This window comes from Dendrobium catenatum, unplaced genomic scaffold (genome assembly GCF_001605985.2).
Source record: "Dendrobium catenatum unplaced genomic scaffold, ASM160598v2 fragScaff_scaffold_273, whole genome shotgun sequence".
Lineage (NCBI taxonomy): Eukaryota > Viridiplantae > Streptophyta > Magnoliopsida > Asparagales > Orchidaceae > Dendrobium > Dendrobium catenatum.
Genome location: NW_021318735.1, coordinates 996,267 through 1,017,486, shown reverse-complemented (window position 1 = coordinate 1,017,486; position 21,220 = coordinate 996,267). Strand labels below are relative to the sequence as shown.

The 21,220-nt window shown below is 36.9% G+C and overlaps 2 non-coding genes across 2 annotated transcripts; both read right to left on the bottom strand.

The window, feature by feature from the left end:
* Positions 1-11,300: 11,300 nt before the first annotated feature.
* LOC114579301 lies at positions 11,301-11,497 on the bottom strand. The gene has a single exon (XR_003700222.1). It is a non-coding gene; the product is annotated as a U2 spliceosomal RNA (small nuclear RNA).
* Positions 11,498-15,474: 3,977 nt separating this feature from the next.
* TRNAH-GUG lies at positions 15,475-15,546 on the bottom strand. Its single transcript has one exon. It is a non-coding gene; the product is annotated as a tRNA-His (tRNA).
* Between the last annotated feature and the right edge of the window lie 5,674 nt (positions 15,547-21,220).

Below are 21,220 nucleotides of genomic sequence, written 5' to 3'. Positions count from 1 at the left end.
GGAGTCTGAACATAGAGAATCTTCTGGATTACTATATATCTTATGCATAAGTTATGCCTATGCTCTATGTATTTATAGATACACAGTAAATAAGCATCAAATAATTAGTTGTGAAGATTTGTTACTTATTTGCTGCGTATCTATAAATATAACCGAGTATAAGCAAAGCGTACACATAACATACGTAGTAAGTTCAATAATTTAAAAGATCCTCTACGTTCGGACTCCGCATAAAATAATTTCCCTCCATCCTCTCTCTTCTCCCTATGCTTTAAAAGCTTCCCCTCCTCAATCATGTGGTGAACAGTTCCTCTCTGTGAGGAGTAAAAACTTGAAAAAGGAGAAGACAGACTGTTTATTTGACAGGAAGGTGAAAAGATGCTCTCGTGTCACCTCTGACCCCACCTCAGCAGCAAAAATTATATAAAAAATAAAAAATTAATAAATGAAGAATTAATGATAGTTTTCTCTTCTCTCTGTATATCTCTCTCCAATGAGAGCGTATAATGATATAAATCTTTTATCTACTGTATGAATGTTCATTATCGTTTGCTTGCTTGCTTTCAGCCTTTGACCCATTCATCTCTTCAGGCTATGTGACTTCTTGCAGGAGGTATGGATACAGAGCCTATGGCTAACAAATAAAATTTAATTCAGTACTAAAATATTTTAAATTGGGAAAAATAATAATTTTTTTATTAAAAATTTAGATTATTTTGTCAGATTTTATAATAAATTTGTATTGTACAGATGATTTTAAGAAGCATTTTAATTGTACTATCAGAGTTTTAATAAACACTAACCAATTTAGAATCATTTTACTTTGTAATTGTTCATTAAATCATTTATTTTTTAAAAAAAAAATTAAATCTTCTTCTTTATTTCCATATTTACCATAAAATATCAATTTCTTTTATGTTGAGATTACTTGCTAGTAGGGTCGTATATCTTGTACGGATAATCACGTATAAATCCTTTAACACTGCCAACAACTCCTGATCATCCTTGTTGACTATGCTCCCTCTACATGAATGAGCATCTTTTGCAAACTTTGACGTGCTCTGAATCGGCTCAATCATTGCCAAGATGACTTAAAATTTGTGTCCGGAATAGAAAGAGTGGAGGCAATGTTTTTCGCTTTGGCAATGGTGAGAGAGGGCGGTACATGTAAATTTACACGACACATATTGTCTATCCAGATGAAGAACATATCTTCAACCTCTGTGAAATGACCAACAGACGCTCGAAATGATTTTTCTTTAGCTTCTTCAGACATCAACGCAGAGCGTTCAAGGATATTCTCTCTACTATCATACATCTTTCGAATGGATCATTCACTCATGTCATACTCTCGCACTAGATCACACTTACTAGGATGATTCATCTTGCTCAACTTCGAGATGATCTCACATCGTTGGAACTTATTCAATCATTTTATGTTTAGTTTCTTCGACATTTTCAAAGATAGGCTATAGGTCATATATGAATGTGCTATGAATCAATTGCTAGAGTGTGGATGGGAGGCTGGGAGCGAAATGCTTCCATGGGAGTTGGATGTGCGGACGGCTTGACAGAAGTTGGGTGTGCGGACATAGCTGGGTGTGCAGACGGGAGCGTGGTGTCGAACAGTTGAATGCGAGTTGGGTGTGCAAGAGGTCAGACAGGAGCTTGGTTTGCGAACGGCGGACGAGAGCTAAGTGTGCAGACGAAATTTACAAGTACAACATAGGTATTTAACTGGAAGTCTACTGTATGATTATGCCCCATATACAATAATCTGGAAAGATCTCATATTGAAGCTATACAAACATTTCGTTTCCTCTCTCATCCCTCATGCAATATGACACTAAATCGATAAAAAAGAAGTAATATAAATCTTTGTAAATAAATATTATTTATTTTATCATTTTAAACATGAAAGTAATTCATCATAAACTCCTTTTGTTAAAATTAAAATATCATTTAAAACAGCAAATATTACAAGAAAAAAATATAACTATTACTTAGCAGTTTGTGGTACAGTACTGGCTAATCTATCAGCCTACCATTAAAAACTGTAAGAAATGAAAGGTTTCTTTCTTTAAGACACTGAAAAAGTTAAATTGTGCTGTCTTATCACTCAAAAAGAAACTTTCTCATCATTTCAGCTGAATCCATTAATGAAATCTTGCACAGTAATGGAAAATCAACAAGAACTTAGCTGCTGCTTCTCTCTCTCTCTCTATCTCTCTTCAGATTTCAAAAGAATTTTTCATGCAAAACAAGCACAGTACTTGCTTCCTCGCTGGCAGCCCTCTTCATGCTATGCCGTTAGCTGTAGCAATCTTTCTCTTATTTGGTGGAGAGTGCAATTAATATGGCTCTCTGGGCTACGCCATTCGAGTCATTTAGAGAGTCTGAATCAGTTCAATAAATCATTTTAAATGTGAATCAGTTTGGACAATTTATTTTTTCATTTAATGATTGAGAGCTTCTAATTAACAGTATGGGTTCATTTTTTTAAATATTTAGATTAGTTAAGATAAATTCAGAAAAATATTATTTAGGTAAGACTTGAACGGAAGACTTTTTAATTAATAGCTAAAGCTCTCAACCAATAGATTAAGATGAGATGTTGGATTCATGTTTCAATGCTTACATACATAAATTTGTATCAATTACTCTGAAACAAGGCTTATATTTGAAAACACATTTTTTTTATTTAAAAAAAAAGATTATATTTGAACTAAGTCAAGCGGTTGGACATATTCTATGACTCAAATTAGATGAGTAGACACTAATTCAAGGTTTCATTTGAGATAGTTTTTGGCCGTTGAATTTTTTTTTGCTAATTTCTTTCAAGAAATTTTTGTACTTACAAGATGTTATTAAAAGCAGTAAAAAAAATTATCTTAAACGAAGCTTTAATCTCACATGCAATTTCTAATTATCGATCGATTATGTATTAGACTCAGCTGTTAAGGATTTAAATATAGGGGGATTTGCATACATACCCATTGATATCATGCTATTTATATATATAACACTTAAAACTTTAATATTTCATGTATACCACCTATAAACAACTTTAATATCAAATATGTTACTCATATATTTCATTCCTACCACTCATACCATCCTATAAACTTTAATATTTCATTCATTGCACCCATATTTGATATATGAGTGGTAGATATAAAGTATTTAAAATTTGAATATTAGATATGTAATTAACAAGATATAAAGTGTTATGTATGTAAACCCCTCTTAAATATATTCGGTTTAAGTCTTGCATTTTTTTTCCAGAATCACACCGTAGTTTATTTCAACATTGTTGATTGATTCTTATGAATTTTTTTAGCAAATTTAATGGCGGATTAGCATAAACTCCTATAGAAAAAATCTTAAATCTAAGATCTCTTAATTGAAAGAATAAACTCTCAACTAAAAGGCTAAAATGGGTTACATGTTGATCATGATTCTTATCAAACAAGAAGTCCTTGATTGTATACAAATATGAAGTGTTCTTATATTATACTTTTTCACCAAAATTCTATCCCAACAACATATCTCTTTGGTACTATTACATTCACATCAAAATCTTGATATTCCTTGTATTACAAATGTATCACTCATATTTGGATTATCTATGTTATTTTTCTCATAAAAATAATTCAAATTCTTTAAACAAAGTTTCCCTCCTATCATCTCTCATATTTTATATTAGACAATAATTTAGAAGTCATAAATAATCTTAATTAGAAATAAACCAAACAACCAGTGGGGGCCCCTGCCCCTAGGACCCCAGCTTAAATACGCCCCTGCATATAACTATATAAGGGTATGCTAATCCCCTAAGTTTAGACTAATCATCTTAAAAGTATATATAACATAAAAAATTCATTGATAAATTAGTTCATTATTCTATATAACATGAAACATTTACACCTCAAATTTGAGGTATTCTTTTGATTTCACTCTCTTTAAACTTGATTATGCTACTAATTAGTTGAGTTAGTTGTTGGGATAGAATAAAAAGTAAAAAAAAAAAGCCTCATAAATAATTCTAGAAGTAGGAGATAATGGACCTTAAGATGCAATTATTTTAATCTATTCATTTTTGGGTGATCATATAACATTCAAAATAAAATCTATTACCATATATTCATATATGACAAGGACACTCAGAGTTAAATTATGAGAAAATAATCTCAAATATACCTTATGATGTCCCCAAATTCTATTTACTAATCAAACATTCAAAATATATCCCACCAGGCTTAGCTGTGTTGGTGGGCGAGCATGATTCGGAACCCCCAACCCTTGTTCAGATCCCCTCTCGTGCGGCTCGATTCCTTAAGTGAGGAGAAAATAACTGCAAGCCCTACACCTGTGGGGTTGATTGCTAGTAGACTTACCGAGCGATTAGTTACGCCGCCAAGCGTCTCATAAGAGGAATGACAATGGGTAGATACCCCATTAAAAAAAAAAAATCATTCAAAATATTATATTTTTCTTAAGGTAAAGTTCGAAGGGCAGCATAAGCTTCCTGGCCACAAGGCAGATAAGCAGGTATGTATCACTGGTGATCACTGTCACCCACTGGAAATTATAAATGCAGGCCCTAAAGTATTAACAAAGGACTCACATCCTAATAGCCATTATTAAAGAGATTATCTTTACTCCAATGTCCTCTTCAGAGGACAAATATTCCATTCTTGCAGTTAAACAATGCAGCTATTATTGACTTAGGTAAAGTAATTACCTACTTAATTAAAAGTAATTAGCCCTTTAGCAAGCCATTAATTAACAACTAATTGTACCACTAACATGACAAAGGTTGTAGACAAAAACAAACACAAATTTCCCTTTTATTAATTTATTTAGTTTTGGCAGAATTACATAAGTAACATCTAAGGGTCTCTTTGGTACAATTTTTTGGCTACTTTGCTTTTCATACAATAACTATAGTTTCGTTTGGATATTGCTTTCTCACTATTTTTTCAAAATTTATGTGACAAAAAGCTGTCTTCTATAACCATAATAATGAATTTGCTTTCTCTACAGTAATTTCATAACCAATTTTATAAAACATTACAGTAGTCCCAAACAGACCTTGAATCTTGATCATTATAAAAATAGCACTCATATTATTTTACGAACTATCGAACTCATGCATTTGCACATGTGACTTTATTTATCATTGTATATTTTATCATTGATGGGTTTAAATACAACAACAACAACATCAAGCCATTGTCCTTCTATGTGGGATCGACTACATGAATCCTTTTTCTCCATTGTGTCATGTCAAAAGTCAAATTCTCGTTTAAATTTAATAATGAAATATCATTTATATTATTTTATGACCAAGTCTTTTTAGATCTACATATACCTTTCTTAATATAATTCAAATCTTATACCTATACTTTTCTAACCGGGTCATCGGAAGGCCGTCGTTTTATGTGACCAAACCATCTAAGGCAACTCTGCCTAATCTTATCTTCCACTGGAGCTACTCCAATCATTGACGGTTTAAATACATAAAAATAAACATGATAATTTTCAATATATTTTTTTTAATATCATAAAATTTTAAATATTTTACTCACTATTTTTATACATTTAATGATTTTTTAAAGATTATATTCATTTATTTATTCATATAATGAGCTAAAAAAAATAAAAAATCAAAAGCAACAAGAGTTTGAGACTTTGCAAATACATAAAGCCCTTTTTTTTAATATCAAACGCCGAAAGTAGGATATTAAAATAATGACTTTGATTAACCCTATAAGACTTTATTGGGAATAAATAAATAAATAAATAAAGGTTGTTGTGATTGCTAATAATTTTTTTCTCTTCAATGGAGAAAGATGATCCCTCCACAAGAATCCCATAATTGCAACTAATTCTTTTGGAATGACATGCATGTCATTACTTTAATTTTGTAGTTAAAGGGGCCATAATTAGGGTTTTTAATATAAAATCATGATTAATAAAGTAATTAGGAATAAGATAACTGATTAGTGACAACTAACACATGCAAGGGGCTCCATTATACTTGCTTTTGTTCATGTTAGAAAGTCCTTATTAGTATGCCAAAAATACTAATTGGGTTTAATGTAGCTAAATCAGATTGTGAATGAACTCAAATTTGACTCGAAAATCTACTTGTGATATGAACGGGATGCTGATGAGTTATGTTTGAATCAATTACAACATGGCTCGTTAGTTTTTTAGCTTGTTTAATTACAAATATTAATAAAAGGTCGCTAAAAATATTTAAAATTTATGAAGATCCTTATGGCTATTGATTATTATTATTTTTTATTTAAGTTCTCATTATTTTTATCAATAAAGTGTTTGATCGAATAAAGTTACCTTCCATTTTTTAATTATAAACGAGTTAGATAAAACTTGGTTAATTAGTCAAACTCAAATTAAGTCTTGGTTTGGGACAGCTTTCTTATTGCTATATAGGATGGTTTTTTAGTACAAAAATTTTTAATTCAAAAAAAATTTTATACTAAAAAATTATTTTAGAAAGCAATAAAAAAACTGTCCCAAACGAAGCCTAAGAGTTACTTGAATTTGGCCGATTTATTTGTACTCTCTTAATTTCTGATCAACATCATTCCTAATATAGATAATTTGACTTAATATGATATGGTGCAAAAAATTAGTTTTCAAAATCAAAATCCATAGTTTCATAGATCACATTTCTTCAATTTAAACAAATAATTAGGTTTCTTTCATGAAAATACAAAAGTTTAAATTTCTTACTAATAATACCTTAAAGGTCACATGATAAAAATCTTATATAGAAATCTAAGATAATCAGAAGCTACCCCTCGAGTAAGAATCATGTTGATTCCAAAATTTTTTTGGGGGTAACATCGTAATCTTATTGACATGATTCACTAAAGTACATAGAACAAATAATAGATAGACGAAGAGAGAACAATAAAGTGGAAGTGTTCCCATCAAAAGCATTAACAGAAGAGGAAGGAGAGTGATTATTCACCTCATCCCCTCTCTTACTGCTTCGGTGTCTGTTGAGGAAATTAGAAGCATTATCTTCTCTGGTAAAGGAAACTTGGCACTTGGTCCTGATGAGTTCACGTATGATTTCTATAAATCTACTTGGAGTATTATTAAGCAGCAATTGTGTCATGATATTACTCAATTTTTCTCTACTGGTCAAATGCCTAAGTTGGTGAAAGCAACTGCTATTGCTTTAATTCCCAAACTTCATCATGCCAGTAATGTCAAAGATTATAGACCCATCTCACTTTGTAATGTCATCTACAAAATTATTGCTAAAATCATAGCCAATAGGATGAAAGATGTGCTTCCTTTCATCATTCACCCAAGTCAAGGTGGTTTTATTCATAAGAGGATCATTACTTATAATATCCTACTTGCAGCTGAGCTCCATGGGAACTTTAATCACAAAGGCAAAGAAAAATATTTTTGTGGCAAGTATGACATTAACAAGGCCTTTGACACTGTCTCGAGGAGTTTTTATACAAAAGAATGGATGATAAGGGGTTTCCTGATTTGTTTATCAATTGGGTTAAAGCTTGTACTGCTGACATTCATTTCTCTATTTGTATCAATGGTGCTCTGGAGGTGTTCTTTAGCTCCTCAACTGGTCTTCGTCAAGGTTGTCTACTATCCCCCTACCTGTTCAGTATTGTTATGGATGGGTTCTCCTCATTCATTGACAATGCCACCAGAAATTATACTTTTAATGCTTTTACCATTGGTAACTGTTCTATCTCTCATCTTATGTTTGCTGATGACCTGTTAATTTTTAGTAAAGCTACTATTGCTAATGCTTCCTCCCTTAGCTCTATCCTGGAGAATTTTGGCAATGTCTCTAGCCTCTTTATCAACCCCAATAAAAGCACAATTTTATTCTCTAAAAACACCTCCCACACCACTGAAATTTGTGACTTGCTGCAGATTAAGCACGCGGATACTCCCATTAAATACCTTGGCCTTCCTTTATTCACCAAAAATCTGAAATTCCAGGATTTCCAACCCCTCATCCAGAAAATTGCTGCCTCCCTTGATGGTTGGAAGGCCTAACTGTTATCCTTTGCTGGCAGGATCCAGTATCTTAAATTCACTATCTATAACACGATTGCCTACTGGATTAGGGGTTCTATTATACCAAAAGGCTTCGTATGTGCTCTCGTTTCCTTTACTTTGGAAATATTAACCTCAAGAAATTACACATTATCTCGTGGAAAGATACCTGTATGCCTAAAGCTTTGGGAGGATTGGGTATCCCATCTATTGACATTCTTTACCATAACTTTGCTTGTTTTATTATACGGAGGTTTCTGCACTCGAGCAATTCCAGAAACCTTCTCTTTGACTGGTGGCACTATACTTATCAATCTTTATGGAAACCTTTGTCTGTTAAGGGTTCTAAATACTGGAAATTTATGTATAACAAGGCTGCTGATATCAAACATTGCATTTCTCTAAGCATCTATCCTGATAGTAAATTGTCCCTGCTTTGGGATCCTTGGTGCAATGGCTCCTCCATTGATGATCTGTTGAATGAGGATCAGTCTATCTCTTTAGATGCTTTTGCAAACTGGAATGTTGGAAATATTTTGCTGGGCAACAATTGGGCATTACCTTTGTGTTTTGAGGATAACATTGCTGCGTTGATACTTAATGTCCACATCCTTCCCCAGTTTGAACCTCATCTTTGGTTGAACAATTTTTATCCTACTTTCAAGAACTTCACTGCTCAATTTTACAGTAACTGTGCCCCTATTCCGTGGTCTAAGCTGGTTTGGCACAAGCATTCTTCGCTCCGTTTTTCTGCTTATTCTTGGCCGTCGTTTAAAAACGGATTGAAAAAACTGATGTTTTAAGCTCTCGTGGAATTGGCACTACAAGTATCTGTGTTTTTTGCAATTTGGAGCTTGAGTCTGCTGCTCACCTTTACTTTGAATGTAGCTTTACTTTTGCCATTATTAAGTCTTTTCTGCCATGGTTGGCTGGTCACTTTTTGAGACCCAATCTTTTTCTAGCATTACATAGTATTCTCGAACAAGGTTTTTCCCAGGCCAGGATTAATTACCATCTGTTGGCTGCCTGTGCTAACATCTATTATATATGGCGTGCTAGAAATGACAGAAAATTTGGAGGTATTGTGGATTCTCAAGCAACTATCACAGCAAAAATTTCAAAGGCCATTGCACGCAAAACTGCTAACTGGAAGAGTTTTTGATTTTTTGCTCCCTCTTCCTGATGCTGGGCGACTGATCGGTGATATAGGACGATGATGAATGTTGTCTTCACAGCTGCCCTTTGGACGGTCCTTGTGGCAACCAAGGGCCCGCTCTTGAGGTCCCTCCGAGATGCCTTTCGATCATTTTCAAGAGCTCCTGAGTCATATTAAGCTTTATGTTTATATGTTCTTGCTCAATGTTGTTTTATGTCTTTCCAGTTTTTGTGTCTAGGTTCATTTTTGTTCTTTGTGAACCTAGATTATAGGTTTCTACTTTTCTGAGTCTCGGACTCTATTTGTTTTGAGTGCCAAGACTATAGTTTTGGTTCATTTTACTTTTGTAATCCTCTTTTTTCAATATACGGACTTTGCCCCAAAAATTCCCCAAAAAAGATTTAGTAGAAGAAGATTTGAAATTTCATTGGATTGCTAGAAATATAAAAAGTTAATGGCCAAGACCTCCTATTTGCAGGTTTAAGCTAGGGCTTTTGGTGCTACTAAAAAATACTTTTGCTTTTAGCATGGTTGTGATTTTTTTTTTTTTTTTTTAATTTTGACGTTTTAGGCTCTCTTTTAGACAATTTTTTAATGTTTTTTAGTACACAAATTTCTAATTTAAAATATTTTTATATTGAAAAATTATTTTAAAAAATAGTAAAAAAGCTGCTCCAAACAAAGCAGTAGGGCATCTCCAATTGAAAAACTCAATTTTCACTCCAAAATACAGTAATACTTCAAAATACATTAACTGTCTCCAATCAAACTTCATTTTATAACAAAAAAAAAAAAATTATGTGTATGTTTTTTCTCATACTTTATTTTATAATTTTTAATCTAATTTTTAGATTTAAAAAATATTTAGCAGAGGAAATCGATTAGTTTAGTTGGCGTCCTTTATCTTCAATAGGGAGGCTTATGGGTTTGAAATATTGCATTAAATTGATAAGTATTATTATTATACCCATACTATCACAACTCTCAAATATTTATTATAGGAATAAACAATAGTTAGTTGTAATATATTTTAGTTATTTAGGATATTTTATTTTATTTTGTGTATTATTATTATTATTATTTTGCTCTTGTTTATATATATGCAGTCTTGTATTATCTTAGTTATTGGATAAATGTGTGATTTTTTATAGTCTAATATGATTTAGGAGCCAATCTAATCTTATCTCCTCCTCGAGACTCTCACATCTCTATCTTTACTCATTTCATACATCCAACAACCCATCAACCATTTTTTCATCTTAATAGTAACTACTTATTCTTCTCCTAATTTGAAACCCGACTAAAACCCAAGTTGAAAAATTTCGAGATCGCGTCAACATGTTTGCCGTACATGTTGGGTTCGGGTTTAGGATTCCAACCCGTTTATAAAACTGGGTCGGGTTTTGGTTGACCCAAAAAACCGAAATCAATCCGGGTGTGACCCACGAGCACTGCTTCCCACATCGTCCCGACTACGACACATTGCGTTGCGTCAAGTGTGTCACTCCTGCAATTGGCCGCTGCCTCGCACCCCCATGCCTCGGCGGCTCAGACTTGCGTGACAAGCCTGAAATCCTAGTACAGACTCAGCTCGTCCCCCGCACGATCGACCTCGCATGCGACGTCAGCACCTACCTCCCTGCGCTCACCCGCAACTCGCTATAGTGCAACCCCCGACTGACTGGCCTCAATTACAATGCATCTGACTCGGCCATGATCCACCTAGCCCTCCCGTCCCAAATCAATTTAGGTTGGATCCCAACCCAATATGTTTTACGGTTTTACCCCTACACATATAGATAACTTACCACCAATGACTCCCTCAAATTGATAAGACCCATAATTTTCTTTTTAACTTAATTTGTCATGTTACTTTGAGTTTATAAATTATCATATTTGCTAAATATTTATAAAAACTAAGAATGTAGCAGTTTTACATGATTCTATTTGTTATTATTTTATCTTTATTTATATAAACAATACGCAAACCATCCTACTAAATGAGTAAAAATTGAGCCCAATTATGACCTCTAAATTCAATTGGGTTAGCCATTTATTTTTGATTTGGTAGGGGTGCGCCAAGCTCATGCAATAGTGCAACGCAAGAGCGACGCTCAAGAGCCCCAGCAGCAAGCTACTGTGATGGGCCCTTCCCCAACAAAAATTAATTTAATATCATAGTGGACTTATAGCCCACGTATCAGATATTAAACTGATAAGAACAGATACTACACTTGATCTTAGCCAAAAGGCCGAGAAAGGTATGATTTGCAAAGCCATTTTCAGCATCTTTTATACTACAATGACGCCGCGCTGTGGTTTTGTTTGACGATGTGGGACTAAAATGATGAGTACCGCCTAGAGCTATTGCATAGCCGCGAACTCAGATAATTAAGATAGTTGGAAAATTTCAGTTGATTTTTCACTATTTTTTATTCTAAGAAGTTTCGAGAATTATTCAATTTGCATGTTTATTAACCTTCTGTAACATCATATGGAGATCGTATTAAAGATCAAATTAATTTGTTTTGAAGGGATTAGGATTAAAAAGACAGCTAAAAAACTGTTACCTATGTTTAACTATTTTAGTATGTTTAACTATTTTAGTTCTTGGTTAGAATTAGTATTGGCTCTATAGGTAACAATCTAATATATTTCATTTGAGAAAAAAAGATTTATTTTATTAGTAAAAGAAAACTTGAATTCTTTCAACCAAAGTTCATAACAAATAATTAGTGTATTTTAAGAATAAATCATTAGTATTTGTATATTAGTGGCCCGATTAAAAATTAGATTTGATTTTATTATCTTTTTTTCTACTTCAATATTTTGTATAAAGTATTAATTTTTTTTAAATACTTAATATTTTATGTTTGTATTATTAACTATTGTTGCGTCCTGAAATATTCGCGGCGGTAAAAAAATATATAGTTTAACGTCTTAGCATTGTACGAAGATCCAACACATAATCAGATAAGTGAGAGGGTGTAGCGTTCATAAGAGACACCAGAGTTTTTGCATGGAAAACCCCTAAAAGGGGGAAAAACCATGGGGCCTAGCCTAGTTGAAAATGATTCCACTAGAATTTGAGTAGGTTACAAAGGACTGAATCACCTCTAAGGGTGATCAGATTACAATTAGTAACTGTTCGATAGGAGTCTGGTGTTAGACCCGGCATCACCTGGAAGTTTGAGTGTTAGTTGGTAGTCTGGCCTTGAACAGAACTTCGGGCCATGAGCAGAACGTTGGGCCTTCGGCAGAACGTCGGGCCTTGAGCAGAATGTTGGGCCTTGAGCAGAGCGTCGGGCTTTGAGCAGAGCGTCGGGTCTTGAGAAGAATGTCGGGCCTTGAGCAGAGCGTCAGGCCTTTAGCAGAACGTCGGGCCTTTAGCAGAATGTCGATCCTTGAGCAGAGCGTCGGGCCTTCAGCAGAACGTCGGGCCAGAATTTCTGGCCAGAACGTCGGGCCTTGAGGAGAATGTCGAGCATTGAGCAGAATGTCGGGCCTTGAGCAGAGCATCGGGCCTTGAGCATAATGTCGGGCCTTGAGCAGAGCGTCGGGCCTTCAGCAGAATGTCGGGCCAGAACGTCGGGCCTTTAGGAGAATGTCAGGCCAGAATTTCTGGCCAGAACGTCAGGCCTTGAGGAGAATGTCGAGCCTTGAGCAGAATGTTGGGCCTTGAGCAGAGCGTAAGGCCTTGAGCAGAATGTTGGGCCTTGAGCAGAGCGTCGGGCCTTCAGCAAAACGTCGGGCCAGAATGTCGAGCCAGGACGTCGGGCCTTGAGGTGGTGGTGCGGCGAAGCTCTAGCGGTGGTCCGGCGAGGCTCCGGTGGTGGTCCGGTGAAGTTCCGGCGGTGGTCCGACGAGGGTGAGGATCTCAGGTGGTGGTCCGGTGAGGCTCCAGCGGTGGTCCGGCGAGGTTCCGGCGGTGGTCGAGGAGAAGCTTCTTCCTTCTCTTCCTTCTCATCTTCCTTCTCTTCCCCTCTTTTCTTCTTGCTTCCACCCTCCTTTGTGAAGAATAAAGGCTATATTTATAGATTTTCTGGAGTGGCATGTCCAGTAAATAGGTGAGAGATCAAGGGTAAATGGGGAGTGGTTGGATGGACGGCCGGTATTGAACCCCTTGATCATGGACCGTTCGTCAGGCATTTGGAGGCCTTAGTGATGTCGGAATTCAGTGATCTTAGGCTCTTTGGATTCGTCTCGTCGAGCTGCTCGATTCGAGTATAAGATCGTTAAAATCGAAGACCGTTTGGTAACTCAAATTGTGATATGAAGCTTCCAACAGCGCTTCGGGTCCTTGATTTGGGCTCGTATTGAGTCGAATTTGGTGTCGTTGAGTTTGTATTTCTGAGACGCTCAATTTGACTGTAAGCTCATTGAAATCAGAGTTCAGGTGCTCCCGGATTTAATTTTTGAAGTTCCCAATTTGATTTTTGCCTTGAGATTCGTGCCCGATCAAGATTATTTCATGATGACGTATCAACTATATTATGCATTATTGGGCAAAATAGAAAATGATTATCACCTACACAATATAATATCTGTCGTAAAATGTAAGCTGTCTTTGATATCACCACTATCCACCAAAAATAAATCCGTACGACATATTATATTTGTTTCTCAATATACTATAAAAAAGTTTCGCTTTGTTGTGTTGATTTAATCAAAGAATTAGTTATGTTGTTTCCATTTGTTGGGACATTTAGATTAATTAAGGCAGACTCACACACATATCATATAGACAAGATTCGAACCCAAGACATCTTAGTTGGTAACCCAACAGACCAAAGTGAATTGTGTATACTCAATTTAGCCTCTACAACACTTCTTCATGGTATCATAGTTGCCAACATAAATGCTTTCCTCCTACTCTCAAAATAGACCAATCTACCTCATCCTTCCTTCTTTAGGGCCTCTCCTTTAAGTTTAGTAGCATTAATAAAGAACTGTTGTAGTGGATGATGAATTGAAATCTTTGTTTTGTTCATTTTGAATGTTGATTTCCTGACTACATAATAAAGAGTAGAGAGTGTCAAGATCTATGGGATTTAGGGACTTGTGAATTGCAGTTTTAAAGGAGTTGTATGTCGGTTGAAGATGTCGTTCAAGGGTGTACCAAATTTCTTGAACCGTAGAGGAGTAAATGACATACGGAAAAACGAAAGGTGAGATGGTGGCGAACAGAGCAGAGATCAAGTTGCGATCAATTAATTGCCAGAGGTTGTAGTCCGAGTTGGAGATGTTGGTTGGACAGATTGTAGCCTCGGTAAGATGTCAATGAAATTCATTAGCGGAGAAATGTTGGAGGAGTTGAAGCCACCATATGGCATAATTGTTATTTGTGAGTTGTGTGAGAATAATATTTTTGAGATTCAAAATAAAAAATTTTAAGGAAGTTGGGATGGTGAATTCATTGAGGGAGACAGAGAGATGGAGGCAGGAGGGAGGGAAGAAACTGATTCTTGATTTGGCATAGCCAGAGGCGAGTTTTAGTGGAAAGACGACAAATCCAGTGACATAGAAGAAGAGAGGCCGAGAGTCCTCTTTGAGATCTGATTTCCAGGGATCACTTCTTCTGTAATGAAGATTTTTCAAACCACTGATTTGATTTTGCTGAATCGGGAGAAGATCAAAGAGGGGTAGAGAAGATTTCTGATATTCTTGATTCCTTTGAGCAAGACAAGCTAAGAGAGCAGGGGGGGTCTGATACCATGAAAGACCATCGACTAGCTCATACAGAGAAAAGGAAGAGAGATGTAGAAATGCAACATATTATGTATATTGATAAAGTATAATACATGTAGGTATTTATAGGTAGTTAGAAGCAAGAAAATGAGAGAATGTCGTTGCGGTAAGCCACGTCAACATGATGACGTGGATGATATTTTAACACAACCTACTTTTTTTTTTGGATGAGAAATGATCAATGCCTTTTGGCATTCCAAATTATTATTATTTTTCTTAAGGATTCAACAATTGTGTTATGAAATTCTCAAATTAGTATACAATAATTCTTTTGTTTTGAAAATTTGCTTCTCTTAGGCTTTGTTTATCTTATTGCTTGATTTTTTATATTTCAACTACAGTTCCAATTGACTATTTTTTTTTCATTATTTTAAAAACTTGTTAAGTTAGAAATTTATTTTCTACAATAAAATATTTATTAAAATTTTTTAAAGAAGTAAAAATAAATTTGCAGAGAATGGCGAAAAATGTAATTAAGACAAAAAGGTACATACTGTGGCTGCTGGGATTCGAGCCCAGGTCTTCACGGCCACAACGTGAAATTCTTACCACTAAACTACAGCCACTTAGATGATGATTAGAACTTTTCTAATTATTTATACTGACTCAGAATTAACACTGAACTCATTTATTTCACTTAAAAAGGTATGGCAATTAAAAATATGAATGATTGTAGTTATTTTTCTATCTTATGAATGATTGTAGTTCTATTAATGATACAATAATATTATAAACATAAACTTATATCATGGCATGAACATACTAATAGATACAAAAAAAAGTATTCAATTCTATTTTTCTTTTATATTTTATTTGATCTTCAAGTGAAGCTCGTGACATCTTGATAAGAGGTGGTCACTTTCCTCGTTATTCAGGGCGAGAAGGGTTTAATGAATGGGTTTAGCCTTGAAATTATCATGTATAATGAGATCCAATTTAGAAGCTCAAGACAAGGGTCCTCGTGTTATTGAACTTCTTCACTATATGAATTGAAGGTTGATTGTTCTAGTAATTAATGTGAGATTGATTGCTATGGTGTTGCAATGAGTACCGTTATCACGAAAAATGGAGTTGCTTTTCTGCATTTATCATGAAAAATAATTTAAGTATCGATGGAAGCCCATGAAGAAAAGATAGAGATGATGTAGAAGTTTACTTGCTCACACTAAACCTAACATTATAAGGAATTTTATGCCTCGTTAAGTACATCCTTACATCTTTGATTGCTTAATTGTATCTTTAGGTTAAGGGGCTCTTTGGTAGTAGGATTTAGGTCGTATTTGAGCGAAATTCAGCCAAACAGCCTAAAATGCAAAACCAAATCTCACGGAAATCGAAAGCCGCCGTAGACGAAAAATTCCGCCTTTTCGTGCTTAATCCCGGATTTCTAAATCTTGTTTTTTGTTTGATTTATGAAATCCATTGGTTAGAGAGGAAGAGTCCACTCATTAAATATGTTTTATAGCCAAAAAGTCATACGAGATTTAATAGTATTTATCATAAATGTTACCAAACAATTTTCATGATTTAGGCCCCTCAGGATATTGGAAATCCGGATTTAGTGGATTTACGAAATCCTACTTAAATTAAATCCTTGGCGCTACCAAACAACCCCAAAGATTCCAAGCCTGCTGCACTAAGCAAAGAAAGTGCATATCAGGCTCAATAATGCAGTATAAGTTACTCTGTGTAGAAACTCACGCTCCAAAGAACCGAGAAACAGGACAAGAATGGTAAAGCAATAAATGAAAGAGTTGTCTTATTCCACTGATATGATCGGTATTTATAGTACAAATAAAGCAGAGAATATAAGGCTTAACCAATAGGATAAAGCCACGTAATCACAAGTAAATAATACAATGATTTATCTAATTGTTGTGCTCTAATAGTCCCCTGCAAGCTGAAGGGTCTTGAATGACGGTCAGCTTGTGTCGAAGAGTGATGAATCTTGGTGTGGACAGAGCTTTCGTGAGAATGTCGGCTGTTTGGTCGACGGTGCTAATCGGTAAGAGTTGGATGTTGTGTTGTTGTAGATGATCTCGAATGAATTTCTGATCGATCTCGATGTGTTTGGTGCGGGCGTGAAAAACGGGATTATTGGCCAGGGCAATGGCCGAGAGGTTGTCGCAAAACATGTCTGTGGGGCTGTTTTGAGGAATCTCGAAGTCGGATAGAAGCCGTCGAAGCCATATGATGTCTGTGGTGAGGGCGGCTAAAGCCCGGTATTCGGATTCAGTTGAGGAACGGGCGACGGTTGATTGCTTTTTGACAGTCCAAGTTATGAGGTTGTCACCGAGGTAGGAGCAATATCCGGAGGTCGATTTTCGGGACACTGGGTCGCCGGCCCAATCCGCGTCTGAAAAGGATTTTAAAATGAGATTAGATTTAGTGACTGGCAATCCAAAATCTAACGTACCTTGTATGTAGCGCAGAAGCCGTTTGATCATGTAAAAATGTTGTGGTTGAGGGTCGTGCATATGTTGTGATAGTTGGTTAACGGTGTAAGCTATATCGGGGCGTGTGATTGTTAAGTATTGCAGCGAACCCGTAATGTGACGAAAGAAGGTAGGATCCGAAAATGCAGGATCGGGTTGATAGGTAGATGGAAACTTTGTACAGTTCGGATTGGCCAAGGAGTTGCAGCCGCTGAGACCAGTTTGTTGAAGAATGGTGGCAGCATATTTGCTTTGAGAAAGGAAATAAGCGCCATCTGATTTCTTGATTTGAATGCCAAGAAAGTCGTGAACCGGTCCTAATAGTTTCATAGAAAAATGGTTGGCTAGTTTAGAGATTACCGTGGAAATTACGTCATCGTCGTTGCCTGAAATGAGGATATCGTCGACATAGACAAGGAGATAAATGCGAACTTTGTCTTGTTTAAAAATAAGGAGCGATGGGTCCGCGGAGCTGTGAGTAAAGCCGATAGAGACAAGAAAATGTGTAAAAGTGGTATACCATTGTCTCGACGCTTGCTTTAAACCATATATGGCCTTTTTGAGATGACACACGTGGTTCTGGTAGTTGGGATCTTCGAAGCCTTTCGGTTGTGCCATGAAGACTTCTTCCGTTAGGTTGCCATGTAAAAAGGCGTTGGCAACGTCTAGTTGTTGTACCTGCCAATTATAATGGAGAGAAATAGCAAGCATTATACGAATAGTAGGTAATTTAACAACAGGGCTAAAAGTCTCTGTATAATCAAGACCGAATTCTTGATGGTTGCCTTGAGCAACCAAACGTGCTTTGTGTTTTGCAATGGTACCATCGAAGTTGAATTTGGTTTTGTAAGTCCATTTGCAGCCTAGAGTTGAAGAACCGGGAGGAGACGGTACCAAATTCCATGTCCCTTGTTTCTGAAGCGCAAGAAATTCTTGAGCCATGGCTTCCCGCCATTGAGGGTGTTTGAAGGCTTCGGTGAATGAGTGTGGATTGTCGGGTATGTGGTTCGGGTGAGTGTTCTGAGAGTGATAGAGGTTGAGGCGAGCAACAGGTTTAAGGGAGCCTGTTTGTTTACGAGTGAGCATGGGATGTTTTATAGGTAGAGGAGGTGTGGAGCACGGTGTGGGTGGTTGATCTGTGGGAGGTTCAGTGACGGGATGAGTGAGTGGCTGAGTGTGAGGGGTTTGATATAACGGAGGTGCGGCAGGAATGGATGACTGATGAGTCGAAGCAGAGGTGGGAATTAAAAGTTTGGGAGGAATGTTGGTATTGTTTGATTGTTGGAAAGTGGAGTCTGTGGAGGTTTTATGAAAAGGGAAATGATCTTCGTCAAAGGATATATGACGAGAGATAGAAATTTTATTGGTGGACGGATTGAGGCATTTGAAACCTTTGTAGGTCTCGGAATACCCGAGGAAGACACACATGTCAGATTTATTTTGGAATTTGTGCTTGGTGTGAGGGGGAGAAAGAGGAAAACATGCGCAGCCGAAAACATGAAGATGATGGTAAGAAGGTTTAGAATTGTGTAACAGTTCGTAAGGAGTCACATTATTGGTTACGGGTGAAGGAAGACGATTGATGAGGTAGGTAGCCGTGAGGGCAGCGTCGGGCCAGTGTTTGTAGGGAATGGAGGCCGAATTGAGTAAAGTGCGAGTAGTTTCGATTATGTGGCGGTGTTTGCGTTCAGCAACGCCGTTTCGTTCGGGTGTGTAGGGGCAGGAGATTTGGTGAGCTATGTCGTGTGTAAGAAGAAATTGCTTGAAAGATTGATTAAGGAACTCGGTACCGCCGTCTGTCCGGATGGTTTTGATCGAATGTGATGTTTGTTTTTCGACCTGCAACTTAAAATGAACGAAAACATCATAAACTTCAGATTTTTGTTTCATAGGGAAAATCCACGAAAACCTCGTATAATCATCTACAAAAAGAACGTAATAGCGATATCCTTGAACAGAACTGACGGGAGCAGGGCCCCAAACGTCAGAATGAATAAGAGAAAGAACAGTTTTGCTACGGTTCGAAGAGTTGTCGAAAACGAGTTTATGAGCTTTAGCTTGTTTACAAGAAAAACAAGAAATACAATCGACAGTTATTCTAAGTGATGGATTGCTGTTGGCAATGGAAGAAAGAACACGCTGGTGTGGATGTCTGAGCCTGCTGTGCCATTGTATGGGCTTATTCTTGTGAGAAACAAATGCGGATCGCTGCTTGATGGATGTCGGAAGCGGTAGAGGGTATAGTCCGTTTTCACAAGGGCCTTGCAGCAGAATTTGATGACTCGTCAGATCCTGTATAGAGAATCCGGAGGGATTAAAAGTGACTGAAATGTTATTGTCTTTTGTTAGCTTAGAAATGGAAAGTAAATTAAAATGTAAGAAAGGTGTATGAAGGATTTTAGATAAAGAGAGCTCACGGTGGGGAGTCGGTAACAAGCCGGTACCAGTATGGGCAATGTTAACCGATCTCCCATCTCCAACGGTGACGGTGTCGGGACCGTTGTAAGGGTTCGAAATTGACATGTTGTCGAGCGTGTTTGTGAGATGGTTGGTAGCACCTGAGTCGAGAAACCAATTGGAGTAGTTTGTGTCTGCATTGGCGGCAAGTGCTCTATTCTGAGTAGTCGGAGTCGGAGATGTGTAGGTAGAGTCCATGCGATGCCAGCAGTTGGATGCAGTGTGACCTTTCTTGGAGCAGATTTGACAGATCACGTTCATGTTGGCGTTGGAGCGATTTGAGGAACTGGAATTACGACCGCGAGATCGTCTGCCACGTCCGCGATACGTGAAGAGAGCGGATGTAGGATCTGGATCTGAAGAGGATCGCGCGGAGTCTGAAGCAATGTTGATTTCCTCGCTGAGTAACAGTGGGTAGAGCTGATCGAGGGAGAGCGGATGAAGCATGGTTCTGATGGCGGTTTTGAAGGACTGGTAGGAGGGAGGTAGTCCATTTAGGATGTAAAGAATTACATCTTCGTTGTTGATCGTCGAACCAGAGGCGGAGATTTGATCGACGATAGTCTTGATGGCCGAGAGGTATTGTGTAACGGTTTGATTCTTGAGAGATATGTTGTGGAGGGAGTTCTTTAGTTGTATGACCTTTGATCTGTTAGTGGACTGGAAGCGGGTTTCTAAAGTGGACCAGATCGCGGCTGTGGAGTCCAGATTGACGACGTATGGAAGAATGGAAGATGAAATCGTAGAGCAGATGGCGGCGGCGAGGTTCTGGTCGTTGAGCAGCCACTGAGTATGCAGGGGGTTTTGCGCAGAGGAGCCATCAGAATGATAGAGAAGTGGAGGGGGAGATGAGTCATTGAGATCAAGAAATTTTTCAAAACGATTTGCTCGAAGTAATTTTGCGATCTGGGCTTTCCAGACATGGTAATTGTCGGCGTCCAGTTGAACCGGAACAATGGTCGTCAAGTTGGCGACGACGAATTTGAGGGCGGAAGGAATGGAGGGATCGGTGATCTCTTCCATGTCTTCTTGAACGCCGGGATGAGAGGTAGCGGAGCTCATGGGGAGGGAGGAAGAAGAAGATCGTTCCAAGCTCTGGATACCATGTAGAAACTCACGCTCCAAAGAACCGAGAAACAGGACAAGAATGGTAAAGCAAGAAATGAAAGAGTTGTCTTATTCCACTGATATGATCGGTATTTATAGTACAAATAAAGCAGAGAATATAAGGCTTAACCAATGGGATAAAGCCACGTAATCACAAGTAATTAATACAATGATTTATCTAATTGTTGTGCTCTAATAGGTAGCAAGAAGTTAATGCTTTCACCCAAAGTTATTAATGTGC